We start from the raw sequence: 20,739 nt of genomic DNA, 5'->3' as shown, positions 1-20,739 counted from the left end.
CTGGAAATCTAAGTACATCCACTGGTTCCCCCTTATCCACAGCACGTGTGACTGAAAAGGACCAAATGTATGATAAGTAAATTTGCTGATGACACCAAGATAGAAAGGAAAGTAAGTTGTCAGGAGGAGGTAGAATCTACAAAGGGTTATAGACAAGTTAAGTGAGTGGGCAGAAGTTTGGCAGATGGAGTATAACTTGAGTAAATATGAATTTGCCCATTTTGCAGGAAGAATAGAAAAAAGTGTACTATTTTAATGGAGAAAGATTGTAGAACTCGGGATCTGGGTGTCCTGGTACATGAAGTTAGTATGCAGGTACAACAAGTGATTAGGAAGGCAAATGGAATGTTGGCATTTATTGCAAGAGGAATGGAATGTAAAAGTGGGAAAATTTTACTGCAGCTACTTGAGACCTTGGTGAAACCACATCTGGAGTACTGTGTACAGCTTTGGTCTCCTTATTTGAAAAAAAGATACAATTGCTTTAGAAGTGGTACAAAAAAGGTTCACTCAACTCATTCCTGGAATGAAGGGATTTCCTTAAAGAAAGGTTGGACAGGTTAGGCCTATACCCATTGGAGTTTAGAAGAATGAGAGGTGATCTTATTGAAACATGTAAGATTGTGAGGGGACTGGACAGGTTGGATACCAGGAGGATGTTTCCTCTTGTGGGGGAAACTTGAACTCAGGGACATAGTTTAAGAATAAGAGATCTCCCTTTTAAGACAGAGATCAGGAGAATTTTTTTCTCTGAGTGTCATTAGCGTCTGGAATTCTCTTCCCCAGAAGGTAGTGGAGGCTGGGTCTTTAAATTTATTCAAAGCTGAGTTAGATAGATTTTTGTTAGAAAAGGGAGTCAAGGGTTATGGGTTGCAGACAGGAAAGTGGAGCTGAGACCACAACCAGATCAGCCACAATCTTATTGAATGTTCAAGCAGACTTGAAGGGCTGAATGGCCTATTTCTGCTCCCATGTCCTATGTATGTTCCTAAGTTCTAGTTCTTGTCTCGTTCCTGTGCCCCTTTAAAACAATTTCAGCATCTTTGTAATCAGTTTCAAATGTCTTACCTTATCCCTGTCCTGTGTGACCTCTAAGAGCCTTCTATCCTAAATATTGCCAAAAGTTAAAGTACTGTAATTTGTTTTTTCTGTTACATAAAACCTCAAAAGGAAGGTAAAGCTGAGCTATTGAACTTTGAAAGCTATGTGTATTGCATATATGAGCTGGTCCACTTTCGCAATCCCCCATTTAAATCACCTGAAGATTAGTCTTTTTTTCAATCAAGTCTTTTCCCTTCCCTCTGCAACAGTTTTCACCAAGTGGCTCTTTTTCCTCAGTGTTTTTGACTTCTTAGCTTGCTACCGTCTACATTACTACCTTCTACTTTTCCTCAATTTCACAGGAACTCTCCCAATAATAATTTACCTAGTGCCACTCTCTTACCTTTTCCCTGTAGCCCTGCAAATTTATCCTTTTCAGATAATTTTTGAATTCCCTATTCATCACCATCCACAAACGTTCACCCCCTCCACCACCAACGCGCACTGGCAGTTGTGTGTACCATCTACAAGATGCGTTGCAGGAATTCAACAGGCCTCCTTAGCACCTTCCAAACCCACGACCACTACCATTTGGAAGGATAAGGGCAGCAGACACATGGGACTGTACCACAAGGACTGCAGTAGTTCAAGAAGGCAGCTCACCACCCCCTTCTCAAGAGCAATTAGGGATGGGCAGTAAATGTTGGCCGAGCCAATGACACCCACACCCCATGACTGAGTTTAAAAAAGAATTCCACAATTGAATCTACCTGCACCACACTCTGAGTCAGTACATTCCAGATCACTTGCTGCTTGGGGAGGTGGTGGCGTAGTGGTATTGTCACTGTACCAGTAATCCAGAGGCCCAGGCTAATGCACTGGGGACATGGGTTCAAATCCCACCATGGCAGCTGATGGAATTTAAATTCAGTTAATAAATCTTGAATATAAGGCTAGTCTCAGTAATGGTGACCATGATAACTACCATCAATTGTCTTAAAAACCTATCTGGTTCTCTAATGATCTTTAGGGAAGGAAATCTGTCATCCTTACCTGGTCTGGCATGTGACTCCAGATCCACAGCAATGTGGTTGACTCTTAAATGCCCTCTGAAATGGCTTTCAGCTCCAGGGCAATTAAGGATGGGCAACAAATGCTGGCCTTGCCAGAGATACCCATGCCCCTTATATAAAAAAAAATTTTTGTCATGTCACCATCAATTATTTTGCCAGTCTCTTTAAATTTGTCTCCTCTGGTTCTCAATCCATCTGTCAGTGGGAACAGTTTCTCTCTATCTACTCTGTCTAGATCCCTCATGATTTTGAACTCCTTTATCAAATCTCTTCTCAACACTCTCTTCACAACCCAGTTCCTCCAATTTATCCACATAACTGAAGGCTCTCGTCCATGAAGCCATTCTCATAGATCTTCTCTGCACCTTAAGTGTGGCGCCCAGAACGGGACACAGTATTTCAGTTGAGACTGAACAGTGTTTTATGTAGGCTTATTATAACATCCTTGATTTTGTACACTCTGCCCCTATTTATAAATCCCAGGATTCCATACGCTTTATTAATCACTTCCTCAATCTCTCTTGCCACCTTCAGTGATTTGTGCGTATATACCACCAGGACCCTTTGCTCCTGCACACAATTTCAGAATTGTATCTGCTGTTTTATAGTGTCTCTCCACATCCCATGACTAAGTTTAAAAAAAAATTCCACAACTGAATCTGCTTGCACCAAAATGAACCACCTTACACTTCTCTGTTAAATTTCATCAGCCGCTTATCTGCTCATTCCACTAACCTGCCTATTTTCGAAGTTTTAACACTATCCTCCTTATAGTTCACAATACTTCCAAGCTTCGTGTCTTACGCAAATTTTGAAATTATGCCCGGTACACCAAAGTCTAGGTCATCAGGAAGAGCAGGGGTCCTAACATTGACCCCTGGGAAAAACTAAAATAAGCCTTGCTCCAGTCCAGGAAACATCCATTCACCAATACTCTTTGTTTCCTGTCACTCAGTGAATTTTGTATCCTTTTTGCTACTGTCCCTTTTATTCCATGAGTTCTAACATTGCTCATGAGCATATAGTGAGGCACTTTATCAGACTTTTGGAAGTCCATGTACACCACATCAATGGCATTACCCTCATAAACCCTTTCTGTTACCTCATCAGGAAAAAACTCAAGCAGGTTAGTTAAATAATATTTGTCCTTAACAAGTCTGTGCTAGCTTTCCTTAATTAATCTGCATTTGCCCAAGTGACATTTAATTTTGTCTCAAATCAACATTTCTAAAAGCTTCCCCACCACCGAGGTTAAGCTGACTGGCCTGTAGTTGCTGGGCTTGTCTTTACACCCTTTTTTTGAACAAGAGTGTGACGTTTGCAATTTTGTAGTCCTCTGGCACACCCTGTATTTAAAGAGGATAGGAAAATTATGGCTAGTGCCTCTGAGATTTCCACCCTCATTTCACTCAGTATCCTTATATGCATCTCATCTGGTCCTGGTGCCTTATCAAATTTAGGTACAGTCAGCCTATCCAACACTACCACCTTATCAATTTTAAACCTTTCTAGTGTCTGAATTACCTCCTCTTTCATCATAACCTGGGCAGCATCTTCTTCCTTGGTAAAAATGTGTGCAAAGTATTCACTTAGCACCTCGCCATGACCCACCTCCATGAGTAAATCCCCTTTTTGGTCCCTAATCAGTCCCTCTCCTCCTTTTACTCCCCATTTACTATTTAAATGCCCATATTTATATGGTACTGCCTTTTATTTTCAATGTCTCTTCTCATACTCTCTTTGCTTCTCTTATTTGCTTTTTTGATTCCCCTCTGATACTTCTATATTGAGCAGGATTCTCAATTGCATTATCTACCTGACATCTGTTATATGCAATCTTTTGCTGTTTGATCTTACTCCCTATCTCGTCCAGGAAGCTCTGTATTTGCTTGTCCTACCTTTCCTAATGGGAATATAACGACTGCACCCAAACTATCTTCTCTTTCAGGACAGCCTATTGTTTGGTTACAGTTGTGCCTGCCAATTTTTGCTTCCAGTTTATCTGGGCCAGATTTATTTTCACCCCGTTTGGAGTTGGCTCTCCTCCAATTAATTATTCTTTCTTTGGATTGCTTCTTGCCTTTTCCATAGCCAACTGAAACCTTACGATATAATGATCACTGTCCCTAAATGTTACCCTACTGACACTTGATCTACTAGCCCAAACCCTTCCCAAGAGCCAGGTTCAGATATGCCTCCTTTCCCACTGAACTGGAAACATACTGATGGAGAAAATTATCCTGAACACATCTAGAAACTCTTGTTCCTCTCTGCCCTTTTGCACAACTACTGCCCTAGTCTATATTAGAATAATTAAAGCATCCCATTATAACTACTCTATAATTCTTGCACTTCTTTGTAATTTACTTGCAAATATGTCCTTCTACATCCTTTCTGCTAGTTGGTGACCTATAGACTACACCAAGCAATATAATTGTACCTTTTAGTCCCTTAGCTCTAGTCATTATCACCACAAAATCATATTTCCACTTGGTTACTTGTGCCTGCAGTTTACCAACCTTGTTTACCACACTCCATGCATTCACATACATGCACAGTAACCCTAATTTAGACTTTATTACTTTCCTCCTTATTCTGACCCTACCTAATGCCTTACTATTTCCCATTCTAGTGCTACCTGTCTTTCCCAATTCCCTGTGCACATTGGTATCCCTGCCTAGTATTATCTCCTGGTTCCCACACCCTGCCATGTTAGTTTAAACACTCCCCAAGAGCAGTAGCAACTCACCCAAAAGAAAATTGGTCCCAGCTCTGTTTAGGTGCAAACCCCCTCTGGCCTGTACATGTCCAACTCACCCAGAGCTGGTCCCAATGTCCCGGGAATCTAAAGGCCTCTCCCCAGCTTCACATTCATCTGCGCTCTCCTAATTCTCTTTCAAACCTGGTACTGGGAGTAATTAGGAGATTACTACTTTTGAGGTCATATTTGCTAATTTCCTACCTAGCTCCTTAAATTCTGACTGCAGAATTCTGGTGCCCAGTACTACATACAGTACTGTAACTCAAGTTGTGGTAAGATTTTATTTAGGGTTATCAATACCTCTTGACAAAAGCTAGAATGCGTTAGCATTTTTACACCCCTATCAACTTCCCTTTAATATCCTGTTAATCTGGAACTCCCAACTTATTTTTCTCTTCCACAGTACCATGCCTGCTAACATCCAGAGTGTAAACATTGCTTTTCAACTGAAGTGCATTACCTCATAATTACTGATGATGAATTCTACTTTTTAGCCAATACACCCATCTAATAGAAATGTAGAAAAGCAAGTGAAGAGGGCACTCAGGAGAGCACATACCTCCACCCCATTCTGTTAGCTCAATGTTATTACAATTATGCAGCTTTTCCTTGAGGCTTTTCCCTGCCTGGTTGATGCTCTGTAACTACAAAGCTGAAAAAAGAAGAGTTTGCACCTCACTGAAGTGTAATCAAACAACCTGCTCTGAAAACTCTGCTCACATTTTGACAGCCTGTGACAAATTGCCCCACAGCAGCTGAGACAATCCACAACATTCTCCAAAAAAAATTCATCCTACCTCCCAATGTTAACAGATCCTTTAAAAAAAATTTCTAGATCCGGAACTAGAAATTAGTCAGTTCTTCCTTGGGCCATATCCTGTGTATCAAGTTTCTTTGAAATCTTTCCATAGGTTTTTTATATATATAGGCCCGTAACTTCCATGGCATAACATTCAAAGTTGGCTTGCCACTCCACTCCTGTTGACTTACCTGGAAATGAAGCAGCTACTTTCTCGCCCAACCTTCCAAAACAGAGGGAGATTATTCAGCCCATCGTGTCTGCCAGCCAAAAAAAAAAGAGCTATACAGCTTAATCCCACCTTCCAATTCTTCGTCTGCAGTCTTGTAGGTTACAGAACTTCAAATGTAAATCAAGATTTTTTTAAATACAATGAAGGTTTCTGCCTCAAGCAGGAGTTTGAGGCAGTGAGTTCCATTTCCACACCACACTGTGGGTGAACAGCTTTCTGTTGAAACACACCTAAACCTCCCACCTCTTCCCCTAAATCTATACCACCTGTTATGAACCCCACCCTGGGGGGCTTCCTGCCCACTCTGCGTGGACCCCTCAATTTGATACACTTCTGCTCTTAGACTCCTCTGTTCCAAAGAAAACAACCCTAGCCTATCCAATCTTTCTGCATCCTCGTAAATCTTCTCTGTACCCTGTTATGATCCCCATAGAGAACGATAACTTTTAAAAATATGTTTGAATTTCCGATGACCAACTTAAAGGAATCTCACAACAAAGTATCAAGTTTTAAGACTTTTACTGTAACAAACAAAATAAAAGCAACAGTGATTAAACAATACTTAATAGGCAACTAATGCACTAAACTACAGAAAAGATATCACCCCTTTAATTTTAACATGACCAAAAACCGCATGTCACACTAATACTTCACTGCCTGCTATCTGCAGAATTGCAGTTATTACAGGAACCAGTCTAGTATCATTCCCATTTTCCAGTGGGTTTGCTGCTTTCCGTTTCATCGGGTCATAACGTCAAGTGACTGTCGAAAGATGCTTCTCTTAGTTTTCTGAGAAGTCCTGAACCGAATACCAGCAGTAAGGTTCAGTCCAACAATTCTTTTCCATCCTCTGGCCACGCCAGAATGAATCTTCCTGATTCCTTTGCCTTTGGTCTCTTTCACCAGAGACCATCTGTCCTTTTGCATTTCTATATGGTAGCTCACAGAGAACTCTCAAATTCTTCTCTGCTAACTACACCAGCTGCAACCTTTGTCTCTCTTTGAGATCAATCCCCCTCTCTCTCTTTCTCTTTTCTGCCCAAAACTTGGAGACAGCCTATCCACAATTAGCCCAACTGCTTTTGTCTTTGTTTTCAGCTGTGAACGTTTTACACTTTGCTCCCAGTAAGTCTCACCCTGGCCCTTTCTGGACCCATAGTAACCATGCCTCCCAGGCCTGTTACCAAGCAGAATTAGACACAGATCACATGATTCTCTTCATTTTACTTTGAATTAAAGAGACGGTCCTAAAACATAATCATCTTATAAAACTTCAGATTCATAACAACCTTCAATGGTGCACACATCTTTCTATCATCTTTTCTCCTTGGGTAGTCCCTTGGGATAGCGAATGACTTGTTTCCACTCTGATTCCACTGTGAAATGGCTGATAAGTCCGATGCCTGATCTGCAGTTTCTGACATGCTGGGCAGATGCGTTGTTTAGAGGCTTGTGTGCTGCCTCCTCATGTTCCCAACAAAAAGTCTCAATGCGCTTGGTGCCTTTCCTGAATTAGCCATCTCCATTTTGATCAGTCACAAGCCAAGGCCCCCCCATGAGTCAGCAGGTGTGTTTGACCTCTTCAGGGATGCATTGTGGTCATTCCTGAAGCATTCTGTGTTTCCTTTAGTGCGGTGACAAGAACAGTGCTTTAGGCCAGCTAGTTTTCTATACAGTTCCAAGATAATCTCCCTGTTCTTATACTCTATGCCTCAGCTAATAAAAGTAAAATATCCCACATGCTGTCTTGACCACCTTCTCTACCTGTCCAGCACCTTCAAAGATCTGTCAATATGCACTCCAAGGTCACCCTGTTCCTCTACACTTCTCAGCAGACCACTTTAAAGAGGAATAATATCTTGGAGAGTAGCAGGATAAGTTGTACCTGATTTTGTGTGTTAGAAACATCTCTGCCTTTCTAAATTATGACTTTTTCCAGTAATTTTTCTGCCAACAAAGTTAGGCTGACTGTCCTATAATTATTCAGTGCATTCCTTCCTCTCTTTTTAAGAACTGGAACAACTTTAGCAATCCTCAGGTAGGTCAGAAAATTGGACAGATCTTAGAAATCAGTTCAGAATGACCACAAAATAATGAAGGAAATCTTAGTCAGAAAGAAAGCTAACTAGAAATATAAAAGCAGAGAGTAAGAGATTCTACATACAAATATTTTAAAAGGAAGAGAGTAACTAAAATGAGAGTTTGTTGCTTAATATGACTGGGGAATTAATTATGAGAAACAAAAGAATGGCAGAAATGTTAAACAGGTATTTTGTGTTTGTCTTCATTGTAGAAGACACAAAAATCATCCCAAGACTACTTGGAAATCAAGAGATAAAAGGGATGCAGGAACTTAAATCAAAATCACGAGGGAAAAGGTACTGGGAAAACTATTGGAACTAAATGCTGACAAGTCCCTTGGACCTGATGGTTTGCAAAAAGATTGGCTGCAGAGATTGTAGATGCATTGGTTGTGATCTTCCAAAGTTCACTAGATTCTGGAAATGTCTCAGCAGATTGTAAAATCACTAATGTAACACCCCTTTTCCAGAAAGCAGGAAACTATAGGCCAGTCAGCCTAACATCTGTCCTAGAGAAAACGCTATAATTCATTATTAAGGAGATATTGGCAGGACATTCAGAAAATCATTATACAATCAGGCAGAGTCAATATGGTTTTTATGAAAGGGAAATTATGTTTGACTAATTTATTGGAGTTCTTTGAGGAAGTAACTAACAAGGTGGATAAAGGGGGAACCTGTAGATATGGTGTACTTGAATTTCCAAAAGGCATTCAACGAGGTGTCACATCAAAGGTTACTACACAAAATAAGAGCTCGTGGTGTAGGGGTTTCGATATTAGCATGGGTAGAGGATTGGTTAGCTAACAGGAAACAGAGAATAGGAATAAATGGGTCATTTTCAGGTTGGTAAGTGGAGTGGCACAGGGATCAGTGCTGGGACCACAACTGTTTACAATCTATATCAAGGACTTGGATGATTGATTGCTAAATTTGCTGGTAACATCAAGAGAGGTAAGTTGTAAGGTGCTTACAAAGGGATTTAGATAGGTTAAGCTGAGTGGGCAAAAATTAGGCAGATGGAAAATGAGAACTTGTCCACTTGGACAGGATAGAAACGCAGGATATTATTTGAATGGGAGACTGCAGAATTCTACAGTACAGAGGGATCTTGGGTGTCCTAGTACATGAATCACAAAGTTAATATTAGGGTACAGGAATTGATTAGGAGGGCAAATGGAATGTTGATGTTTATTGCCGGGGAAATAGAGTATAAAAGTAGGGAAGTATTGTTGCAGCTGTATTGGGCCCTGGAACCGCATTTGGAGTACTGTGTACTGTTTTGGTCTCCTTAAGAAAGGATATAATTGCATTAGAAGAAGTTCAAATAGGGTTCACTCAATTGATTCCTGGAATGAAGGTGTTACCTTATGAGGAAATGTTGAGCAGGCTGGGCTTATGCCCACTGGAGTTTGGAAGAATGAGAGGTGATCTTATTGAAACACACAAGATCCTGAAGGGACTTGACAGAATGGATGCTGAGAGGATATTTCCCCTTTGTGGAGGAGTCTAGAACAAGTGGCCACAGTTCAAAAATTAGGGGTCTCCCACGTAAGGCAAAGATGAGAAGAATTTTTTTCTCTGAGGATTGTTAGCCTGTGAAAATCTCTTCCCCTGTGAGCAGTGGAAGCTGGGCCATTTAATATATTCAAATCTGAATTGGACTGGTTTTTGAGCAGCAAGGGAGTTGAAGATTATGGAGGGCAGACAGGAAAGTAGATTTGAAGCCACAATCAGTTCAACGAGCCTAATGGCCTACTTCTCCTAATTCTTGTGTTCTTTGTGTTCTCCAGTATCACACCTGTACCCAAAGGATTGCAAAATGATGGTCAGATCCTCTGCTATTTCCTTCCTTGCTTCTCTTAATAGCCTGAGATACATCTCATCCAAGCCTGGAGAGCGATCCACTTTCAAAGATGCTAAACCTCTTAATATTTCCCTTCTCACTCTGTTGATGCCATTTAATATGTTGATGTCATTTAATATTTCACACTCCTCCTCCTTAACTAGAATGTCTGCATCATCGTCCTCTTTTCTGACAACAGACATATTCATTGAGAACCATGCCCACTTCTTCCACCGTTACACCTTTTTACTCTAAGCGGCCCTACTCATGCCATAGTTATCCTCTGGCTCTTTATATATTTATAAAACAAATTTGTTTTTCTTGATTTCCCAATATTTTTGCATGTCCTCTCTTTGCTTTCTCAATTTTGCTTTTAATTTCACTTCTGCACTTTCTATACTCCTAGGTTTTCTGCAGTATTAAGCTCTCTCTGGCAGATAGAAGCTCCCTTCTTTTCCCTTATCCTACTCTTTACCCTCTTTGACATCCAGAGGAGTCTAGTTTTGGGAGTTCCATCCTTTTTTTCTTTCTGGAAGCAATTTGTTTTGAGCCCTCTCTCTCCTTAAAAACCTCCCATTGCTCTGACACTGATTTTACTTTTGTCAAACCACATCTCAGCTGAGTAAAATTGGCCTTCTCACAAATTAAAAATTTTTACTCTTGCTCTAGCTTTTGTCTTTTCCAAAATTGCATTAAACCTAACTGAATTATGATTCTGCCACCAAAATGTTCTCCCACTGAAACCCTTTCTGCCTGTCTAGCATCATTTCCTAAAACTAAATCCAGAACTACACCCCTTGTTCGGTTTGTTGTACGCTAGCATAAAAGTTCTCCAGAATGCATTTGAAGAATTTTGTGCCCTCAATACCTTTCACATTGAATGTATCCTAATTAATGTTAGGGCAGTTGAAATTCTATGAAATATTACTGTCTTTTTTCCTGTGCTTCTAAGCAATTTGCCTACACATTTGTTCATTCTGCCTCTGACTGAAAGCCTATAATATACTCCCAGCAGTGATAGCTCATTTTTGTTCCTTGGTTCAACTCATTTGATAATCCTTCTCACATCTCCTTTCACAGCTGTAGTTGTTTCAATATAGCTCCACAGCTCCCTTTTGAGAAAGGGAGATCTACCCTGACCAATATTAATACCTTGATCAACAGTTAAAAACAGATTATCTGATCAGCATCACATTCTTGTTTTTGGGACCTTGCTTGTTCTGTGCAAAATAGCTGCCATATTTTGGAAGTTACTTCATTAGTTGTAAAGCACTTTGGAACGTGCTGAGGGTGTGAAAGGACCTCTATAAATGCAAACAGGCTTGCCTACCTTGTGAGGTAGATGCCATGTGTCCCAAATCTAGTGCCAGTGTGTGACAAGGTGGAATCCCTTTCTAGCTCCCGACCTTTTAGCCAAACATTGATTTCCCTAATCAACTTGTTCTTCTCTATACTAGCATATGACTGGGAAGTAATCCTTCATTAGCACCTTCTGATCTTATTTCCTAATCTCTTAAATTCAATTTGCGGGACCCTGGGCCTTTTTTTTTAACTTGTCATTAGCTCCTTCATGGATCATGGTGAATGGTTACTTTCTCTCTTCCAGTGCAAAATCTTTTCTGGTCTATACGATATGTCCCTTACCCTAGCACTTGAAAGACAATACACTCAGAACTGAAAGAAATTAAAAGTAAAAATACTGTGGATGCTTGATATCTGAAGTATAAGGTGCTGGAAAAACTCAGCAGGTTTGGCAGCATCTGTGGAGAGAGAAACAGTTAACATTTTGAGTCCAGAACTGTTGGCCTGGACTGCAAAGTACCAAGCAGCTCTCTAACTATTGAATCTCTATCACTACTTCATTTCTAGCTTTGTTGCAAATCTCCACCCACACCCCTCACCACCCTTGACTGAGCTAGCTCGTGTTTGTTGTTGCCATTGCTATTTAATTGATGATCTTGCCCATAGTCCTCATTTTCCCCACTGGAAACTAGAGTTTAAAATCTACAAGCTTTGGGTGCTTCTGCCCCAAACTTCCCTTTCAGCCTTACCCCACCCCTCAGTTGTGACCCATCTTTCCTCCTCCGTTGCAAGTTCTCTAATTCTCATTGTTTGACTATCCTCTCAAATGCTCACTGAAAAAAAATTCTGTCCTTTCCTGGAAGACCGGTCTTCTCAAGTTTTTAAGATTTTGAGCTCAAACAATATGAGTTGGTGAAATCCCCATATATGTGTTGGTTCACAAAACTCCTGCATCTTACAGGAGTGGCATATCATAGTTCTTTTGATGTTACAATCATTTTGTTTAGTCTGTTCAACTTTCAAATTTATATTACTTATGTATAGTATTAGCCTGTTTAGCACATCCTTCCCTGTATGCAACTAATTTTGTCAAAATCTCATTTTAGAATTCTACTTTTTTTTTCCTGTTACAATCACATTCCATGATGTGCCTCAGCTTAAGGTGGAGTTCTCACAGGAGTTCCAATTCCAATCCAAGTAGGAAATGATAACTTTTAAAAAGGAATTCGACCTTCCAGTTAATAGCTGAATGGATGGCATAACATGATTTCACGTTTTAAGATCTTTGCTGTAACAAAAGGATGAAAGCACTATTGACTAAACACTATTTTTGTAGGCAACTTGTACTATAAATTTCGGAACAGAACTTTCACCTTTTTCTTCTAATACAATCAAAAAGAAACATTTTACAGGTATATGTTACACTGTTCTTTTGGTAGACAATCAATTCTCCTGGAACCAGTCCATAGTGATTCTTAGCTCCCAAGGGTTTACTGACATTCTTTTCCTTTCCAAGCCTGGTAACTTTTAACCCCACAATTGTTCTTCACAGTGAGAGTTTTCCTGAATATTCTTTCTCTAGCTTAAGCTTCCACCCTCATTTTAACTCCTCATGAATTTGTTCTTTTCAGTCAGAACATGAGCTCCCACCCACATTCTTGCATGGTAAACCATAAAGACTTCCAGCCTCCCGGATACTGGTAGACTGCCTGTGACTGAGTGTGTCAGGGATATGTTAGAAACTCTTCCCCTCTCAAAGCCAATCTCCATGACAACATGAATCAAATGGGCCTTGTATCCAGGTAGAAATACTGATTAGCTATCCTTGATTACCCAACTCTCTTTTATCTTAGAAGCAAATGGACAATTTAAAGCATAACTGTTTACAACCCAACATTCTCCACACCTTCCTAGGACTTCGGAGAGTAGCAATTTAAGCACTGTAAGCATAGATGCTGCAGCAATTGTCTCCATGTATGACCACCTTACATCTTCTTTCCAGCAAACAACTCAGGCATCTCTTTAATCCTTAATATTCTTAACGTCATTAAGCCTTTTGTTGGGCAGTCTTCAGAACAGGTCACATGACACCCCCTTTTTACCTTATATTAAAGACACAGTCCCAAAACATAACAATCTTATAAACTCCATATTCATAACACAACAGCTCCCCTTAATATATCACTCTGACACAATTAATCAGTCAGCCCCAACTACACCATACCTAACACTTGGCTTGTGACTTACTTACAGCGTATTGTCAGTAGACTTGTAAATACATAAGTCAAATCTGTCTCTACACAGTGGTGACCAGATTCATAGTGTCAATGAGGAAGGGAGTGGTGATCCCACTTCCAAATCTTTTAATGTGCATCAGTTTATTTTAAGCTTTCTGTGACCAGTGACAGCCACTGAACACATCATGTAATATCAATCTGGAAAACCAAATTCTAATTCAACTCCCTGTGCATATATTTTTAGTGGACCACTCATATTTGTAGTTCCCTCCTTTGTGTTTGTTTATTCACATAGCTTTGAGATACTATTGGCCCAAACAAATGAATCAAAAGTTAAGTTCCAGGTTAGCTCAAGAAGTGCAGGTTCTGTACTACCTACTTTCAGCTCATCTCCTACTTGGCACCAAGTTCTCATTCTCACCAAGTTCCCATTTTAGACATCCTTACTGCCACTGTTTCTACCTCATTTTTACCAGCTAACTCTGTGGTATGATTTTGTCTGTACCTTTGAAATAGTTAATTTCCTTTAGGAAATTAAAAACTAAATGTCCTTTGCTTTTCATTAATTTCAACTATTTAAAATTGAGTTCGCTTTCAACAGTCATTCTTATGCAGTACAGCATTAGGTGGCCAAAATATTTGAATGATTCTGTGCAGAAACGGATTATCTAACAAAGACTAAAGGGCTTGCAGTCAATTGCTTGCAGGGATCTTTAAAAATTGTAACTCTGCCAAGTGGAGCATTCCTCTAGCTCTAAACCTTCCCTGCCTGGTACTGTACCCTCACTGACCTCACATAGTTGAGTATTATTTGGCCAGCACTAGAAATTTTCAATGATTGTCAGAAAAACTATATTTTAAAGCAGAATATAAGAATCAAGCAGGAATGCATCCATTCAAAAATAACGACAAAGGATAATTTATTATATATCATTTGATAAGACAAAGTTGTTCTGGAATTAAGACTTGAATGATTAATTTTTTTTTAAATTCATTCATAGGATGTAGGCTTCGCTGGCTGGACCAGCATTTATTGCCCATCCCTAGTTGCCCTTGAAGCTGCCGGAAATGTTTTATGAAGAGGCTTTTACAGGGCTGTTAAATTTCTGTAGTATAAATTTTTCAGCTCAAATGTTAGTGCACTAATTACAATGTGTAGAATATTTTGTATTCATTTCCAACAAAGCCTAGGCAAATGCTACACACCCTCGTTTCATTCCTACTTTGCGTGGCTGCTTTGTTCAGTCTGTCTCTGGCCTCCAGCCAGCCAAATGTCCTGTGTGGAATGGGGCAGTAAGAAAATCTGAGAGCTAGTCTGTTTTAACACACATATTTTGTCTGTAAAGAGCAAATCGCAAGATCTTTTTAAGGTTACCAGGAGCTGTGTGCATCAAAGGCTTTCAGAGCCAATCTTTTAGGATTTGTCTTTCCTTTGAGGACCGATGCCATGGGGAATTCTGAACACAGATGTCACTGGATTTACAAGTGAAATTTCACACAGGGAGGAAACAATAATCATCTTTTGTATATTTTGGAACCGTTCTACACCGATAGCTTTGTAAGTGACTGGCTGTGAGAACTGCTGATTTAAGGCGTTAACCAGACAGAGACTAAGTTGCATTGTTTCAGGACACTATTTTAACTGAGGAAACCTATTGGTTCTTTAGGTGAGTTCAAGCCCATGGATGATTTGTATGTGCAAATGCACAGTACATTTGAATGTGAATATTTTGTTAACTTGCTGGCATTTTTATTTATCTGATTTTAGAGTACCCATCATGTCTAGTGTATAACTTGAGATACATTTGCCTGGACTCCACTAGCTTTGGGTACATGGTAGAACTCTGGTTTTTGAAGGAGCAAGCATTTACCTAGCAGATGTCTCTTAGTGAAAAGATTGGACTGGATACTTCAAAGTATAGGGTTATGCTGCTGATTCAAGTTGGATCCAGTTTGAAAAAAAGCAAAACAATGCTTGAGTCTTCGCTGCTTGTAACTTTGACATTGATAATTTACTGCTTGGTAGAGTGCCGCACAAGTTCATTGAACCTGCGTTTTCCATCACATCCCTGCTTTTGGGTTTATGTTTGGTAAGTTTATTCTAAGCCAGCATTATTACCCATCTATAGTTTAGAGCTTCCTGTCTATTTCTGATTGCACATCATGTTTATGCACTGTCTAACACTGCTTTTAACTTGCAGCTTATCTAAGTTTTTAAGCATGTTCTCTTGGAGATTTGCCCTCAGTAGAAAATGAATGTTAATTCAAATACTGAATTGATTGTACATTACAGAATCTTTTGTTTCAAATTAGAACAAAGTTGTTTTTGACCTAATAAAGCACTGCTCGACATACATATTTTTAATTACAAATCTGACCTATAAAGAGCTGACCTTGGCTATAGAAGCAATGGGACACAATTTGTCCAACTGTTAGGTAGGAGATAAATCATCTGAGTTTAGTGCTTCCAATCATTATTGAATAACTTCTTATCTGAAAAGTATGTATTTGGGAACATCAAGGAAGGACAGACTTGGATAAAAGCAAAATGCTGGAAATCTGAAATAAAAACAAAAATAGCTGGAAAAACTCAGCAGGTCTGACAGCATTTGCGGAGTGGAACACAGTTGACGTTTCAAGTCCGTATGACTCTTCATCAAAGCTAAGGAAATAGAGAAATGAGGTGAAATACAAGCTGGGGGGTTGGACAGGTAGAGCTGGATAGAGGGCCAGTGAGAAGTGGAGGCAAAGAAGAGATTGCCAAAGATGTCATAGACAAAAGGGTGTTGACGGTGGTGATATTATCTAAGGAATGTGCTAATGGGGACATTAAGGGTAGCAGCCAGGACAAGCAAGTGGCAGATGGCCCTAGTGGGGGTGGGGTGGGGGGAAGGGATCGAAATGAGCTAAAAGGTGGAGATAAAACAATAGATCGAAATAAAAATAGGTAGGGAAAGAAAAATATATATTTTTTAAATTATTGGAAGAAGGGGGATCGGAAAGGGGTGAGGATGGAGGAGAGAGTTCATGATCTAAAGCTGTTGAACTCAATGTTAAGTCCGGAAGACTGTAAAGTGCCTAGTCGGAAGATGAGGTGCTGTTCCTCCAGTTGTGCGTTGAGCTTCACTGGAACATTGCAGCAGGCCAAGGACAGACATATGGGCATGAGAGTAGGGTGGTGTGTTGAAATGGCAAGCGACAGTTCCGCAAAGCATTCACCCAGTCTGCGTTTGGTCTCTTCAATGTAGAGGAGACTGCATTGAGAGCAGCGAATGCAGTAGACTAAATTGAGGGAAGTGCAAGTGAAGTGCTGCTTCACTTGAAAGGAGTGTTGGGGAGGAGGGGGGGAAAGCAAAGGGGCAGTTGTTACACCTTCTGCCGTTGCATGGGAAGGTGCCGTGGGAGGGGGTTGAGGTGTAGGGGGTGATGGAGGAGTGGACCAGGGTGTCCCGGAGGAAACAATCCCTGTGGAAAGCCACCAGGGGGCTGAAGGGAAGATGTGTTTGGTGGTGGCATCATGCTGAAGTTGGCAGAAATGGCGGAGGATGATCCTTTGAATGCGGAGGCTGGTGGGTGATAAGTGAGACTTGGAGCCTGGCTGTGATTGAACAATCTGTGCTACCACCCAGTTGTTTAGGATCAGGCTTGAAGGTTGGTCTCATGGGCAAGGCACTAGAAACCTGTGAGCACCCATGGGAACCTTTCTAGGAATCACTATTTATGGGAAGGAGAGGAGCATATTGTGAAGAAAAATAAACCAGAGGTGTGTTTATTTCAAACCTACCAAATGAAGGAGAATTGTGATTTCAGCAAGCAGCTTCAATTTTTAAAAATGACGGAAATATAATCGCCTAGGATATTGGAGCTTCAGCTGACCAAGCTTCCCAAATTTTAGTTTAATTTCCAAATTATTACTCTGGAGGTGTGGCACTGCTACTTCGCCACAAGTAGTATAGGAAAATCTGAGTGTAGTTGATTTTAACAAGCAATAAAACAAAAATTGCTGGAAGTGCTCAGTAGCCTGGCAGCATCAGTGGAGAGAGAAACAGAGTTAATTTTTCAGGCAGATGACCTTTCATCAAAGCTGGGAGATCTGTATTTGTTTTTAAGCAAACTCACACACACTCATCCTCCCTCCCTCTCTCTCTCTCTCTCTCACACATATACACCCCTGTCTCGCGCACATGCTCACCCCACTCCCTGCATCTCGCGCCTGCCCCTCCCACTCTGGCACCCGTACCTGCCCCTATCCCCTCTAGCGCACACACCCGCCTCCCTTTGCAGGCACCTCCCACACCCCCTCAGACACAACATCAATGGCAGGGAGGAAATGGTGCAGTGAGAGGGGAAAAGAGACCTGGAGCAGGCCTGAGACCTCCAAATGTGGATGCGCACCAAAAACCAGGGGAAAACAGTGAGAGGGCTGTGGGTTGGCAGCAGGAGAGGGGGTAAGGTGATGGGAGCCAAGGGATAGGCGGCGGGTGCCGGGGAATGCATGAGGAGCGGAGGTTTCTCTCTCTCTCCCTCTTCCCACCCCCCTCCCCACAAACTCGCAGATGCCGGTTTTCACTGCTGCTCCAATCGCTGCCTGTTTCTCTCTCATGTTTGCTGCTGATAGGCTCACTAGTGGTTGATTTTTTTTTTACATTATGCATTTAACTTGAAATTGTCATGCACATTGCCTGAAATCCAATACACAACACACCTGTTTTATTGGTTTCTTTTGTTGTCATTTATTTTTTTTAATTGCTCACACCTAATGTGAACCAAATTTCCCTGGTATACCATATGAAATAGGAGCAGGAGTAGGCCATTCAGTCCCTCAAGCCTGCTCCGCCATTGAATAAAATCATGGCTGATCTGTTTGTTTCAAATTCTACATTCCAATCTGCCCCAAAAACCTTAGATTTTTGTTAAGCAAGAGAATCAATCTATCACTGCCTTCTGAGGCAGAGAATTCCAAAGTTGCTCAACCGTCAGAAAAAATTTCTCCTCATCTCTGTCACAAAAGGGCAACCCTGAATTTTAAAACAGTGCCTCATAGCTCTGGACTCACCCACAAGAGGAAACATCTTTTCCACATCCACTTTGTCAATACTGTTCAGGATTTTATATACTTAATCAAGTCACCCCTCACTCTTCTGAATTCCAGTGGAAACAAGCCCAGTCTATCTAACCTATCCTCATAAGACAACCCACTCATTCCAGCTATCAATCTAGTAAACCTCCTCTGAACCACCTCCAATGTATCCTTCGTGAAAAAAGGAGACACCAACTGCACACACTACTCAAGATGTGGACTTTCCAATGCCCTGTATAACTGAAGCATGACATCCTTACTTTTATGTTCAATTCATCTCATAATAAGGAATAGCATTCCAATAGCCTTCTTAAATACTTGTTGTACCTGCATTCTAACTTTTTGTGATCATGCACTCGGAATTCTGCAGCCATTCTCTATTTAAGTGATACTCCACTTTTTTATTCTTCCTGCCAAAGTGGACAACTTAGCATTTTCCCACATTATACTCCATCTTTTTCCATTTTTTCCTCCACATTCAACCAATCGATATCCATCTCCAACCTCCTTATGTCCTCTTTACAACATACTTTCCCATCTACCTTTGTGTGTTTCGTATACTTAGACCTTGAAATATAGACAACAAGCTTCATAGTTTTTTACAATTCTGCAAAATGAATATTGACCATTTTATCTAATTATCAATGTTTGTTTAATTCAATAAATTATTCTGCCCTTCCTCAGTTTAAAAGAAATGTTGATTTGCTGAAGATTTGTAGTTGATCATAGCACATATAGTTGTTATAATTCTCAGGAGAGTGTTGAAATGAAATTGGGAAACAGTGAATATTTTGCCACAGTTTCCAAAATAGCAAAAATTACTGAGACTTTTGTGCTGAATGAACAGGATTCTATTAAAACTGTTTCTACTTAAGTTAAATAGTGTTATGTTGAGTGTTCTTTGCTACTGTTAAACCTTTCCAATTGATACAGCTGTCATCATTGCTATTGATTGTTTAAAACAGCGCTTGGAAAACACTTTTTACTTCCTGCTTGGTGAATAGGAACTTGAGAAGATTAGCTTTTCTTTGTTTACTTCTCTGGTTAATATTCAATGAGATAAGTTTACCTTTGATATAAACCTTCTCATTAGGACAAGAAAGAGCTGTAGTCTGTTCCAAACCTCTTAGCAGCCTTGGTCCAAACATGGACAAAAGAGCTGAATTTTAGAGGTGAGATGAGAATGACTCTGCCCATGATATCAAGGCAGCCTTTGAGTGTGGCACCAAGGGACCCTAGAAAAATTGAAGCCATAGGGGATCAGGAAGAAACCTCTCCACTGGTTGGAGTCATACTGGCCCAAGTCATACCTAGCACAAAGGAAGATGGTTGTGGTTGTTGGAGACCAATCATCACAGCCCCAGGACATCACTGCAGGGGTCCCTCAGGGCAGTGTCCTAGACAGCTTCAACTGCTTCATCAATGATCCCTCACAAGTCAAAAATGGGAATGTTTACTGATTATTGCCAATTGTTCATTTCCAATTGTATTTCCACATGCAACAAAACCTGGATAGCATTCAAGCTTGAGCTATTAAGTGACTAACAACATTCATGCCACACAAGATCTACGCAATGACCATATTCAGCAAGAGAGAGTCCAACCACCTCACATTGATGTTCAACTGCATTACCATTGTCTAATTCCCCATCATAAACATCCAAAGGCTCAGCATTGATCAAAAACTTCCGTCAATGACAACTTAAATTTATATAGCACCTTTGTTATAATGAAACATCCTAAGGCACTTGACACCAAGCCACATAAAGAGAGTTTAGGTAAGGTGACCAAAAGCTTGGCCAAAGAGGTGGATTTTAAGAAGTGCCTTAAAAGGAGGAAAGTGAGGTAGGGAGGTGTAGGGAAGTTATTCAGGGTTTGGGGCCTAGACAACTGAAGGAGTCCAGGGGTAAGGAAGGATGAGGCTTTCAGCAGCAGATGGGCTGAATCAGGGGAAAAGTTGTACAATGTTACGAAGGTGGAAATTGGAGATTTAAGTGATGGCAGGAATATGAGGTCAGAGGCTCATCTCAAGATCAAATGTGCCACCAAGGTTGCAAACATACTAGCTTAATCTCAGACTGTTGCCAGGAAGAGGGTTGTAGTTGGTAGTTAGGAACATAGGAAACAAGAGCAAGAGTAGGTTATTCGGCCCTTTGAGCCTGCTCAGCCATTCACAAAATCATGGATGAATTTCTACCTTAATGCCATTTTCCCGCAGTGTCCCATATCTCTTGATGCCTTTAAAACCTAAAAATCTGTTGATCGCTGTCTTGAACATAATTAATGA

The 20,739-nt window shown here is 40.6% G+C and overlaps 1 protein-coding gene across 7 annotated transcripts in view; it reads left to right on the top strand.

The window, feature by feature from the left end:
- caska (calcium/calmodulin-dependent serine protein kinase a) overlaps positions 1 to 20,739 on the top strand; it is a 494,230-nt gene that overhangs the window by 354,703 nt on the left and 118,788 nt on the right. Inside the window, exon 1 of one of the 7 annotated variants that reach the window (XM_041210841.1) lies at positions 14,633 to 15,039. The exons of the other annotated variants lie outside the window; for them this stretch is intronic. The gene's annotated coding sequence lies outside the window, so the exon portion shown is untranslated. Of the gene's footprint in view, positions 1 to 14,632; positions 15,040 to 20,739 lie in introns of those variants that run through there. 7 annotated transcript variants of the gene reach the window in all.

The sequence above is a fragment of the Carcharodon carcharias genome, chromosome 18 (assembly GCF_017639515.1).
Source record: "Carcharodon carcharias isolate sCarCar2 chromosome 18, sCarCar2.pri, whole genome shotgun sequence".
Taxonomy (NCBI): Eukaryota; Metazoa; Chordata; class Chondrichthyes; order Lamniformes; family Lamnidae; genus Carcharodon; species Carcharodon carcharias.
The sequence above is the reverse complement of the archived record's forward strand: the minus strand, read 5'-3'. Positions and strand labels throughout refer to the sequence as shown.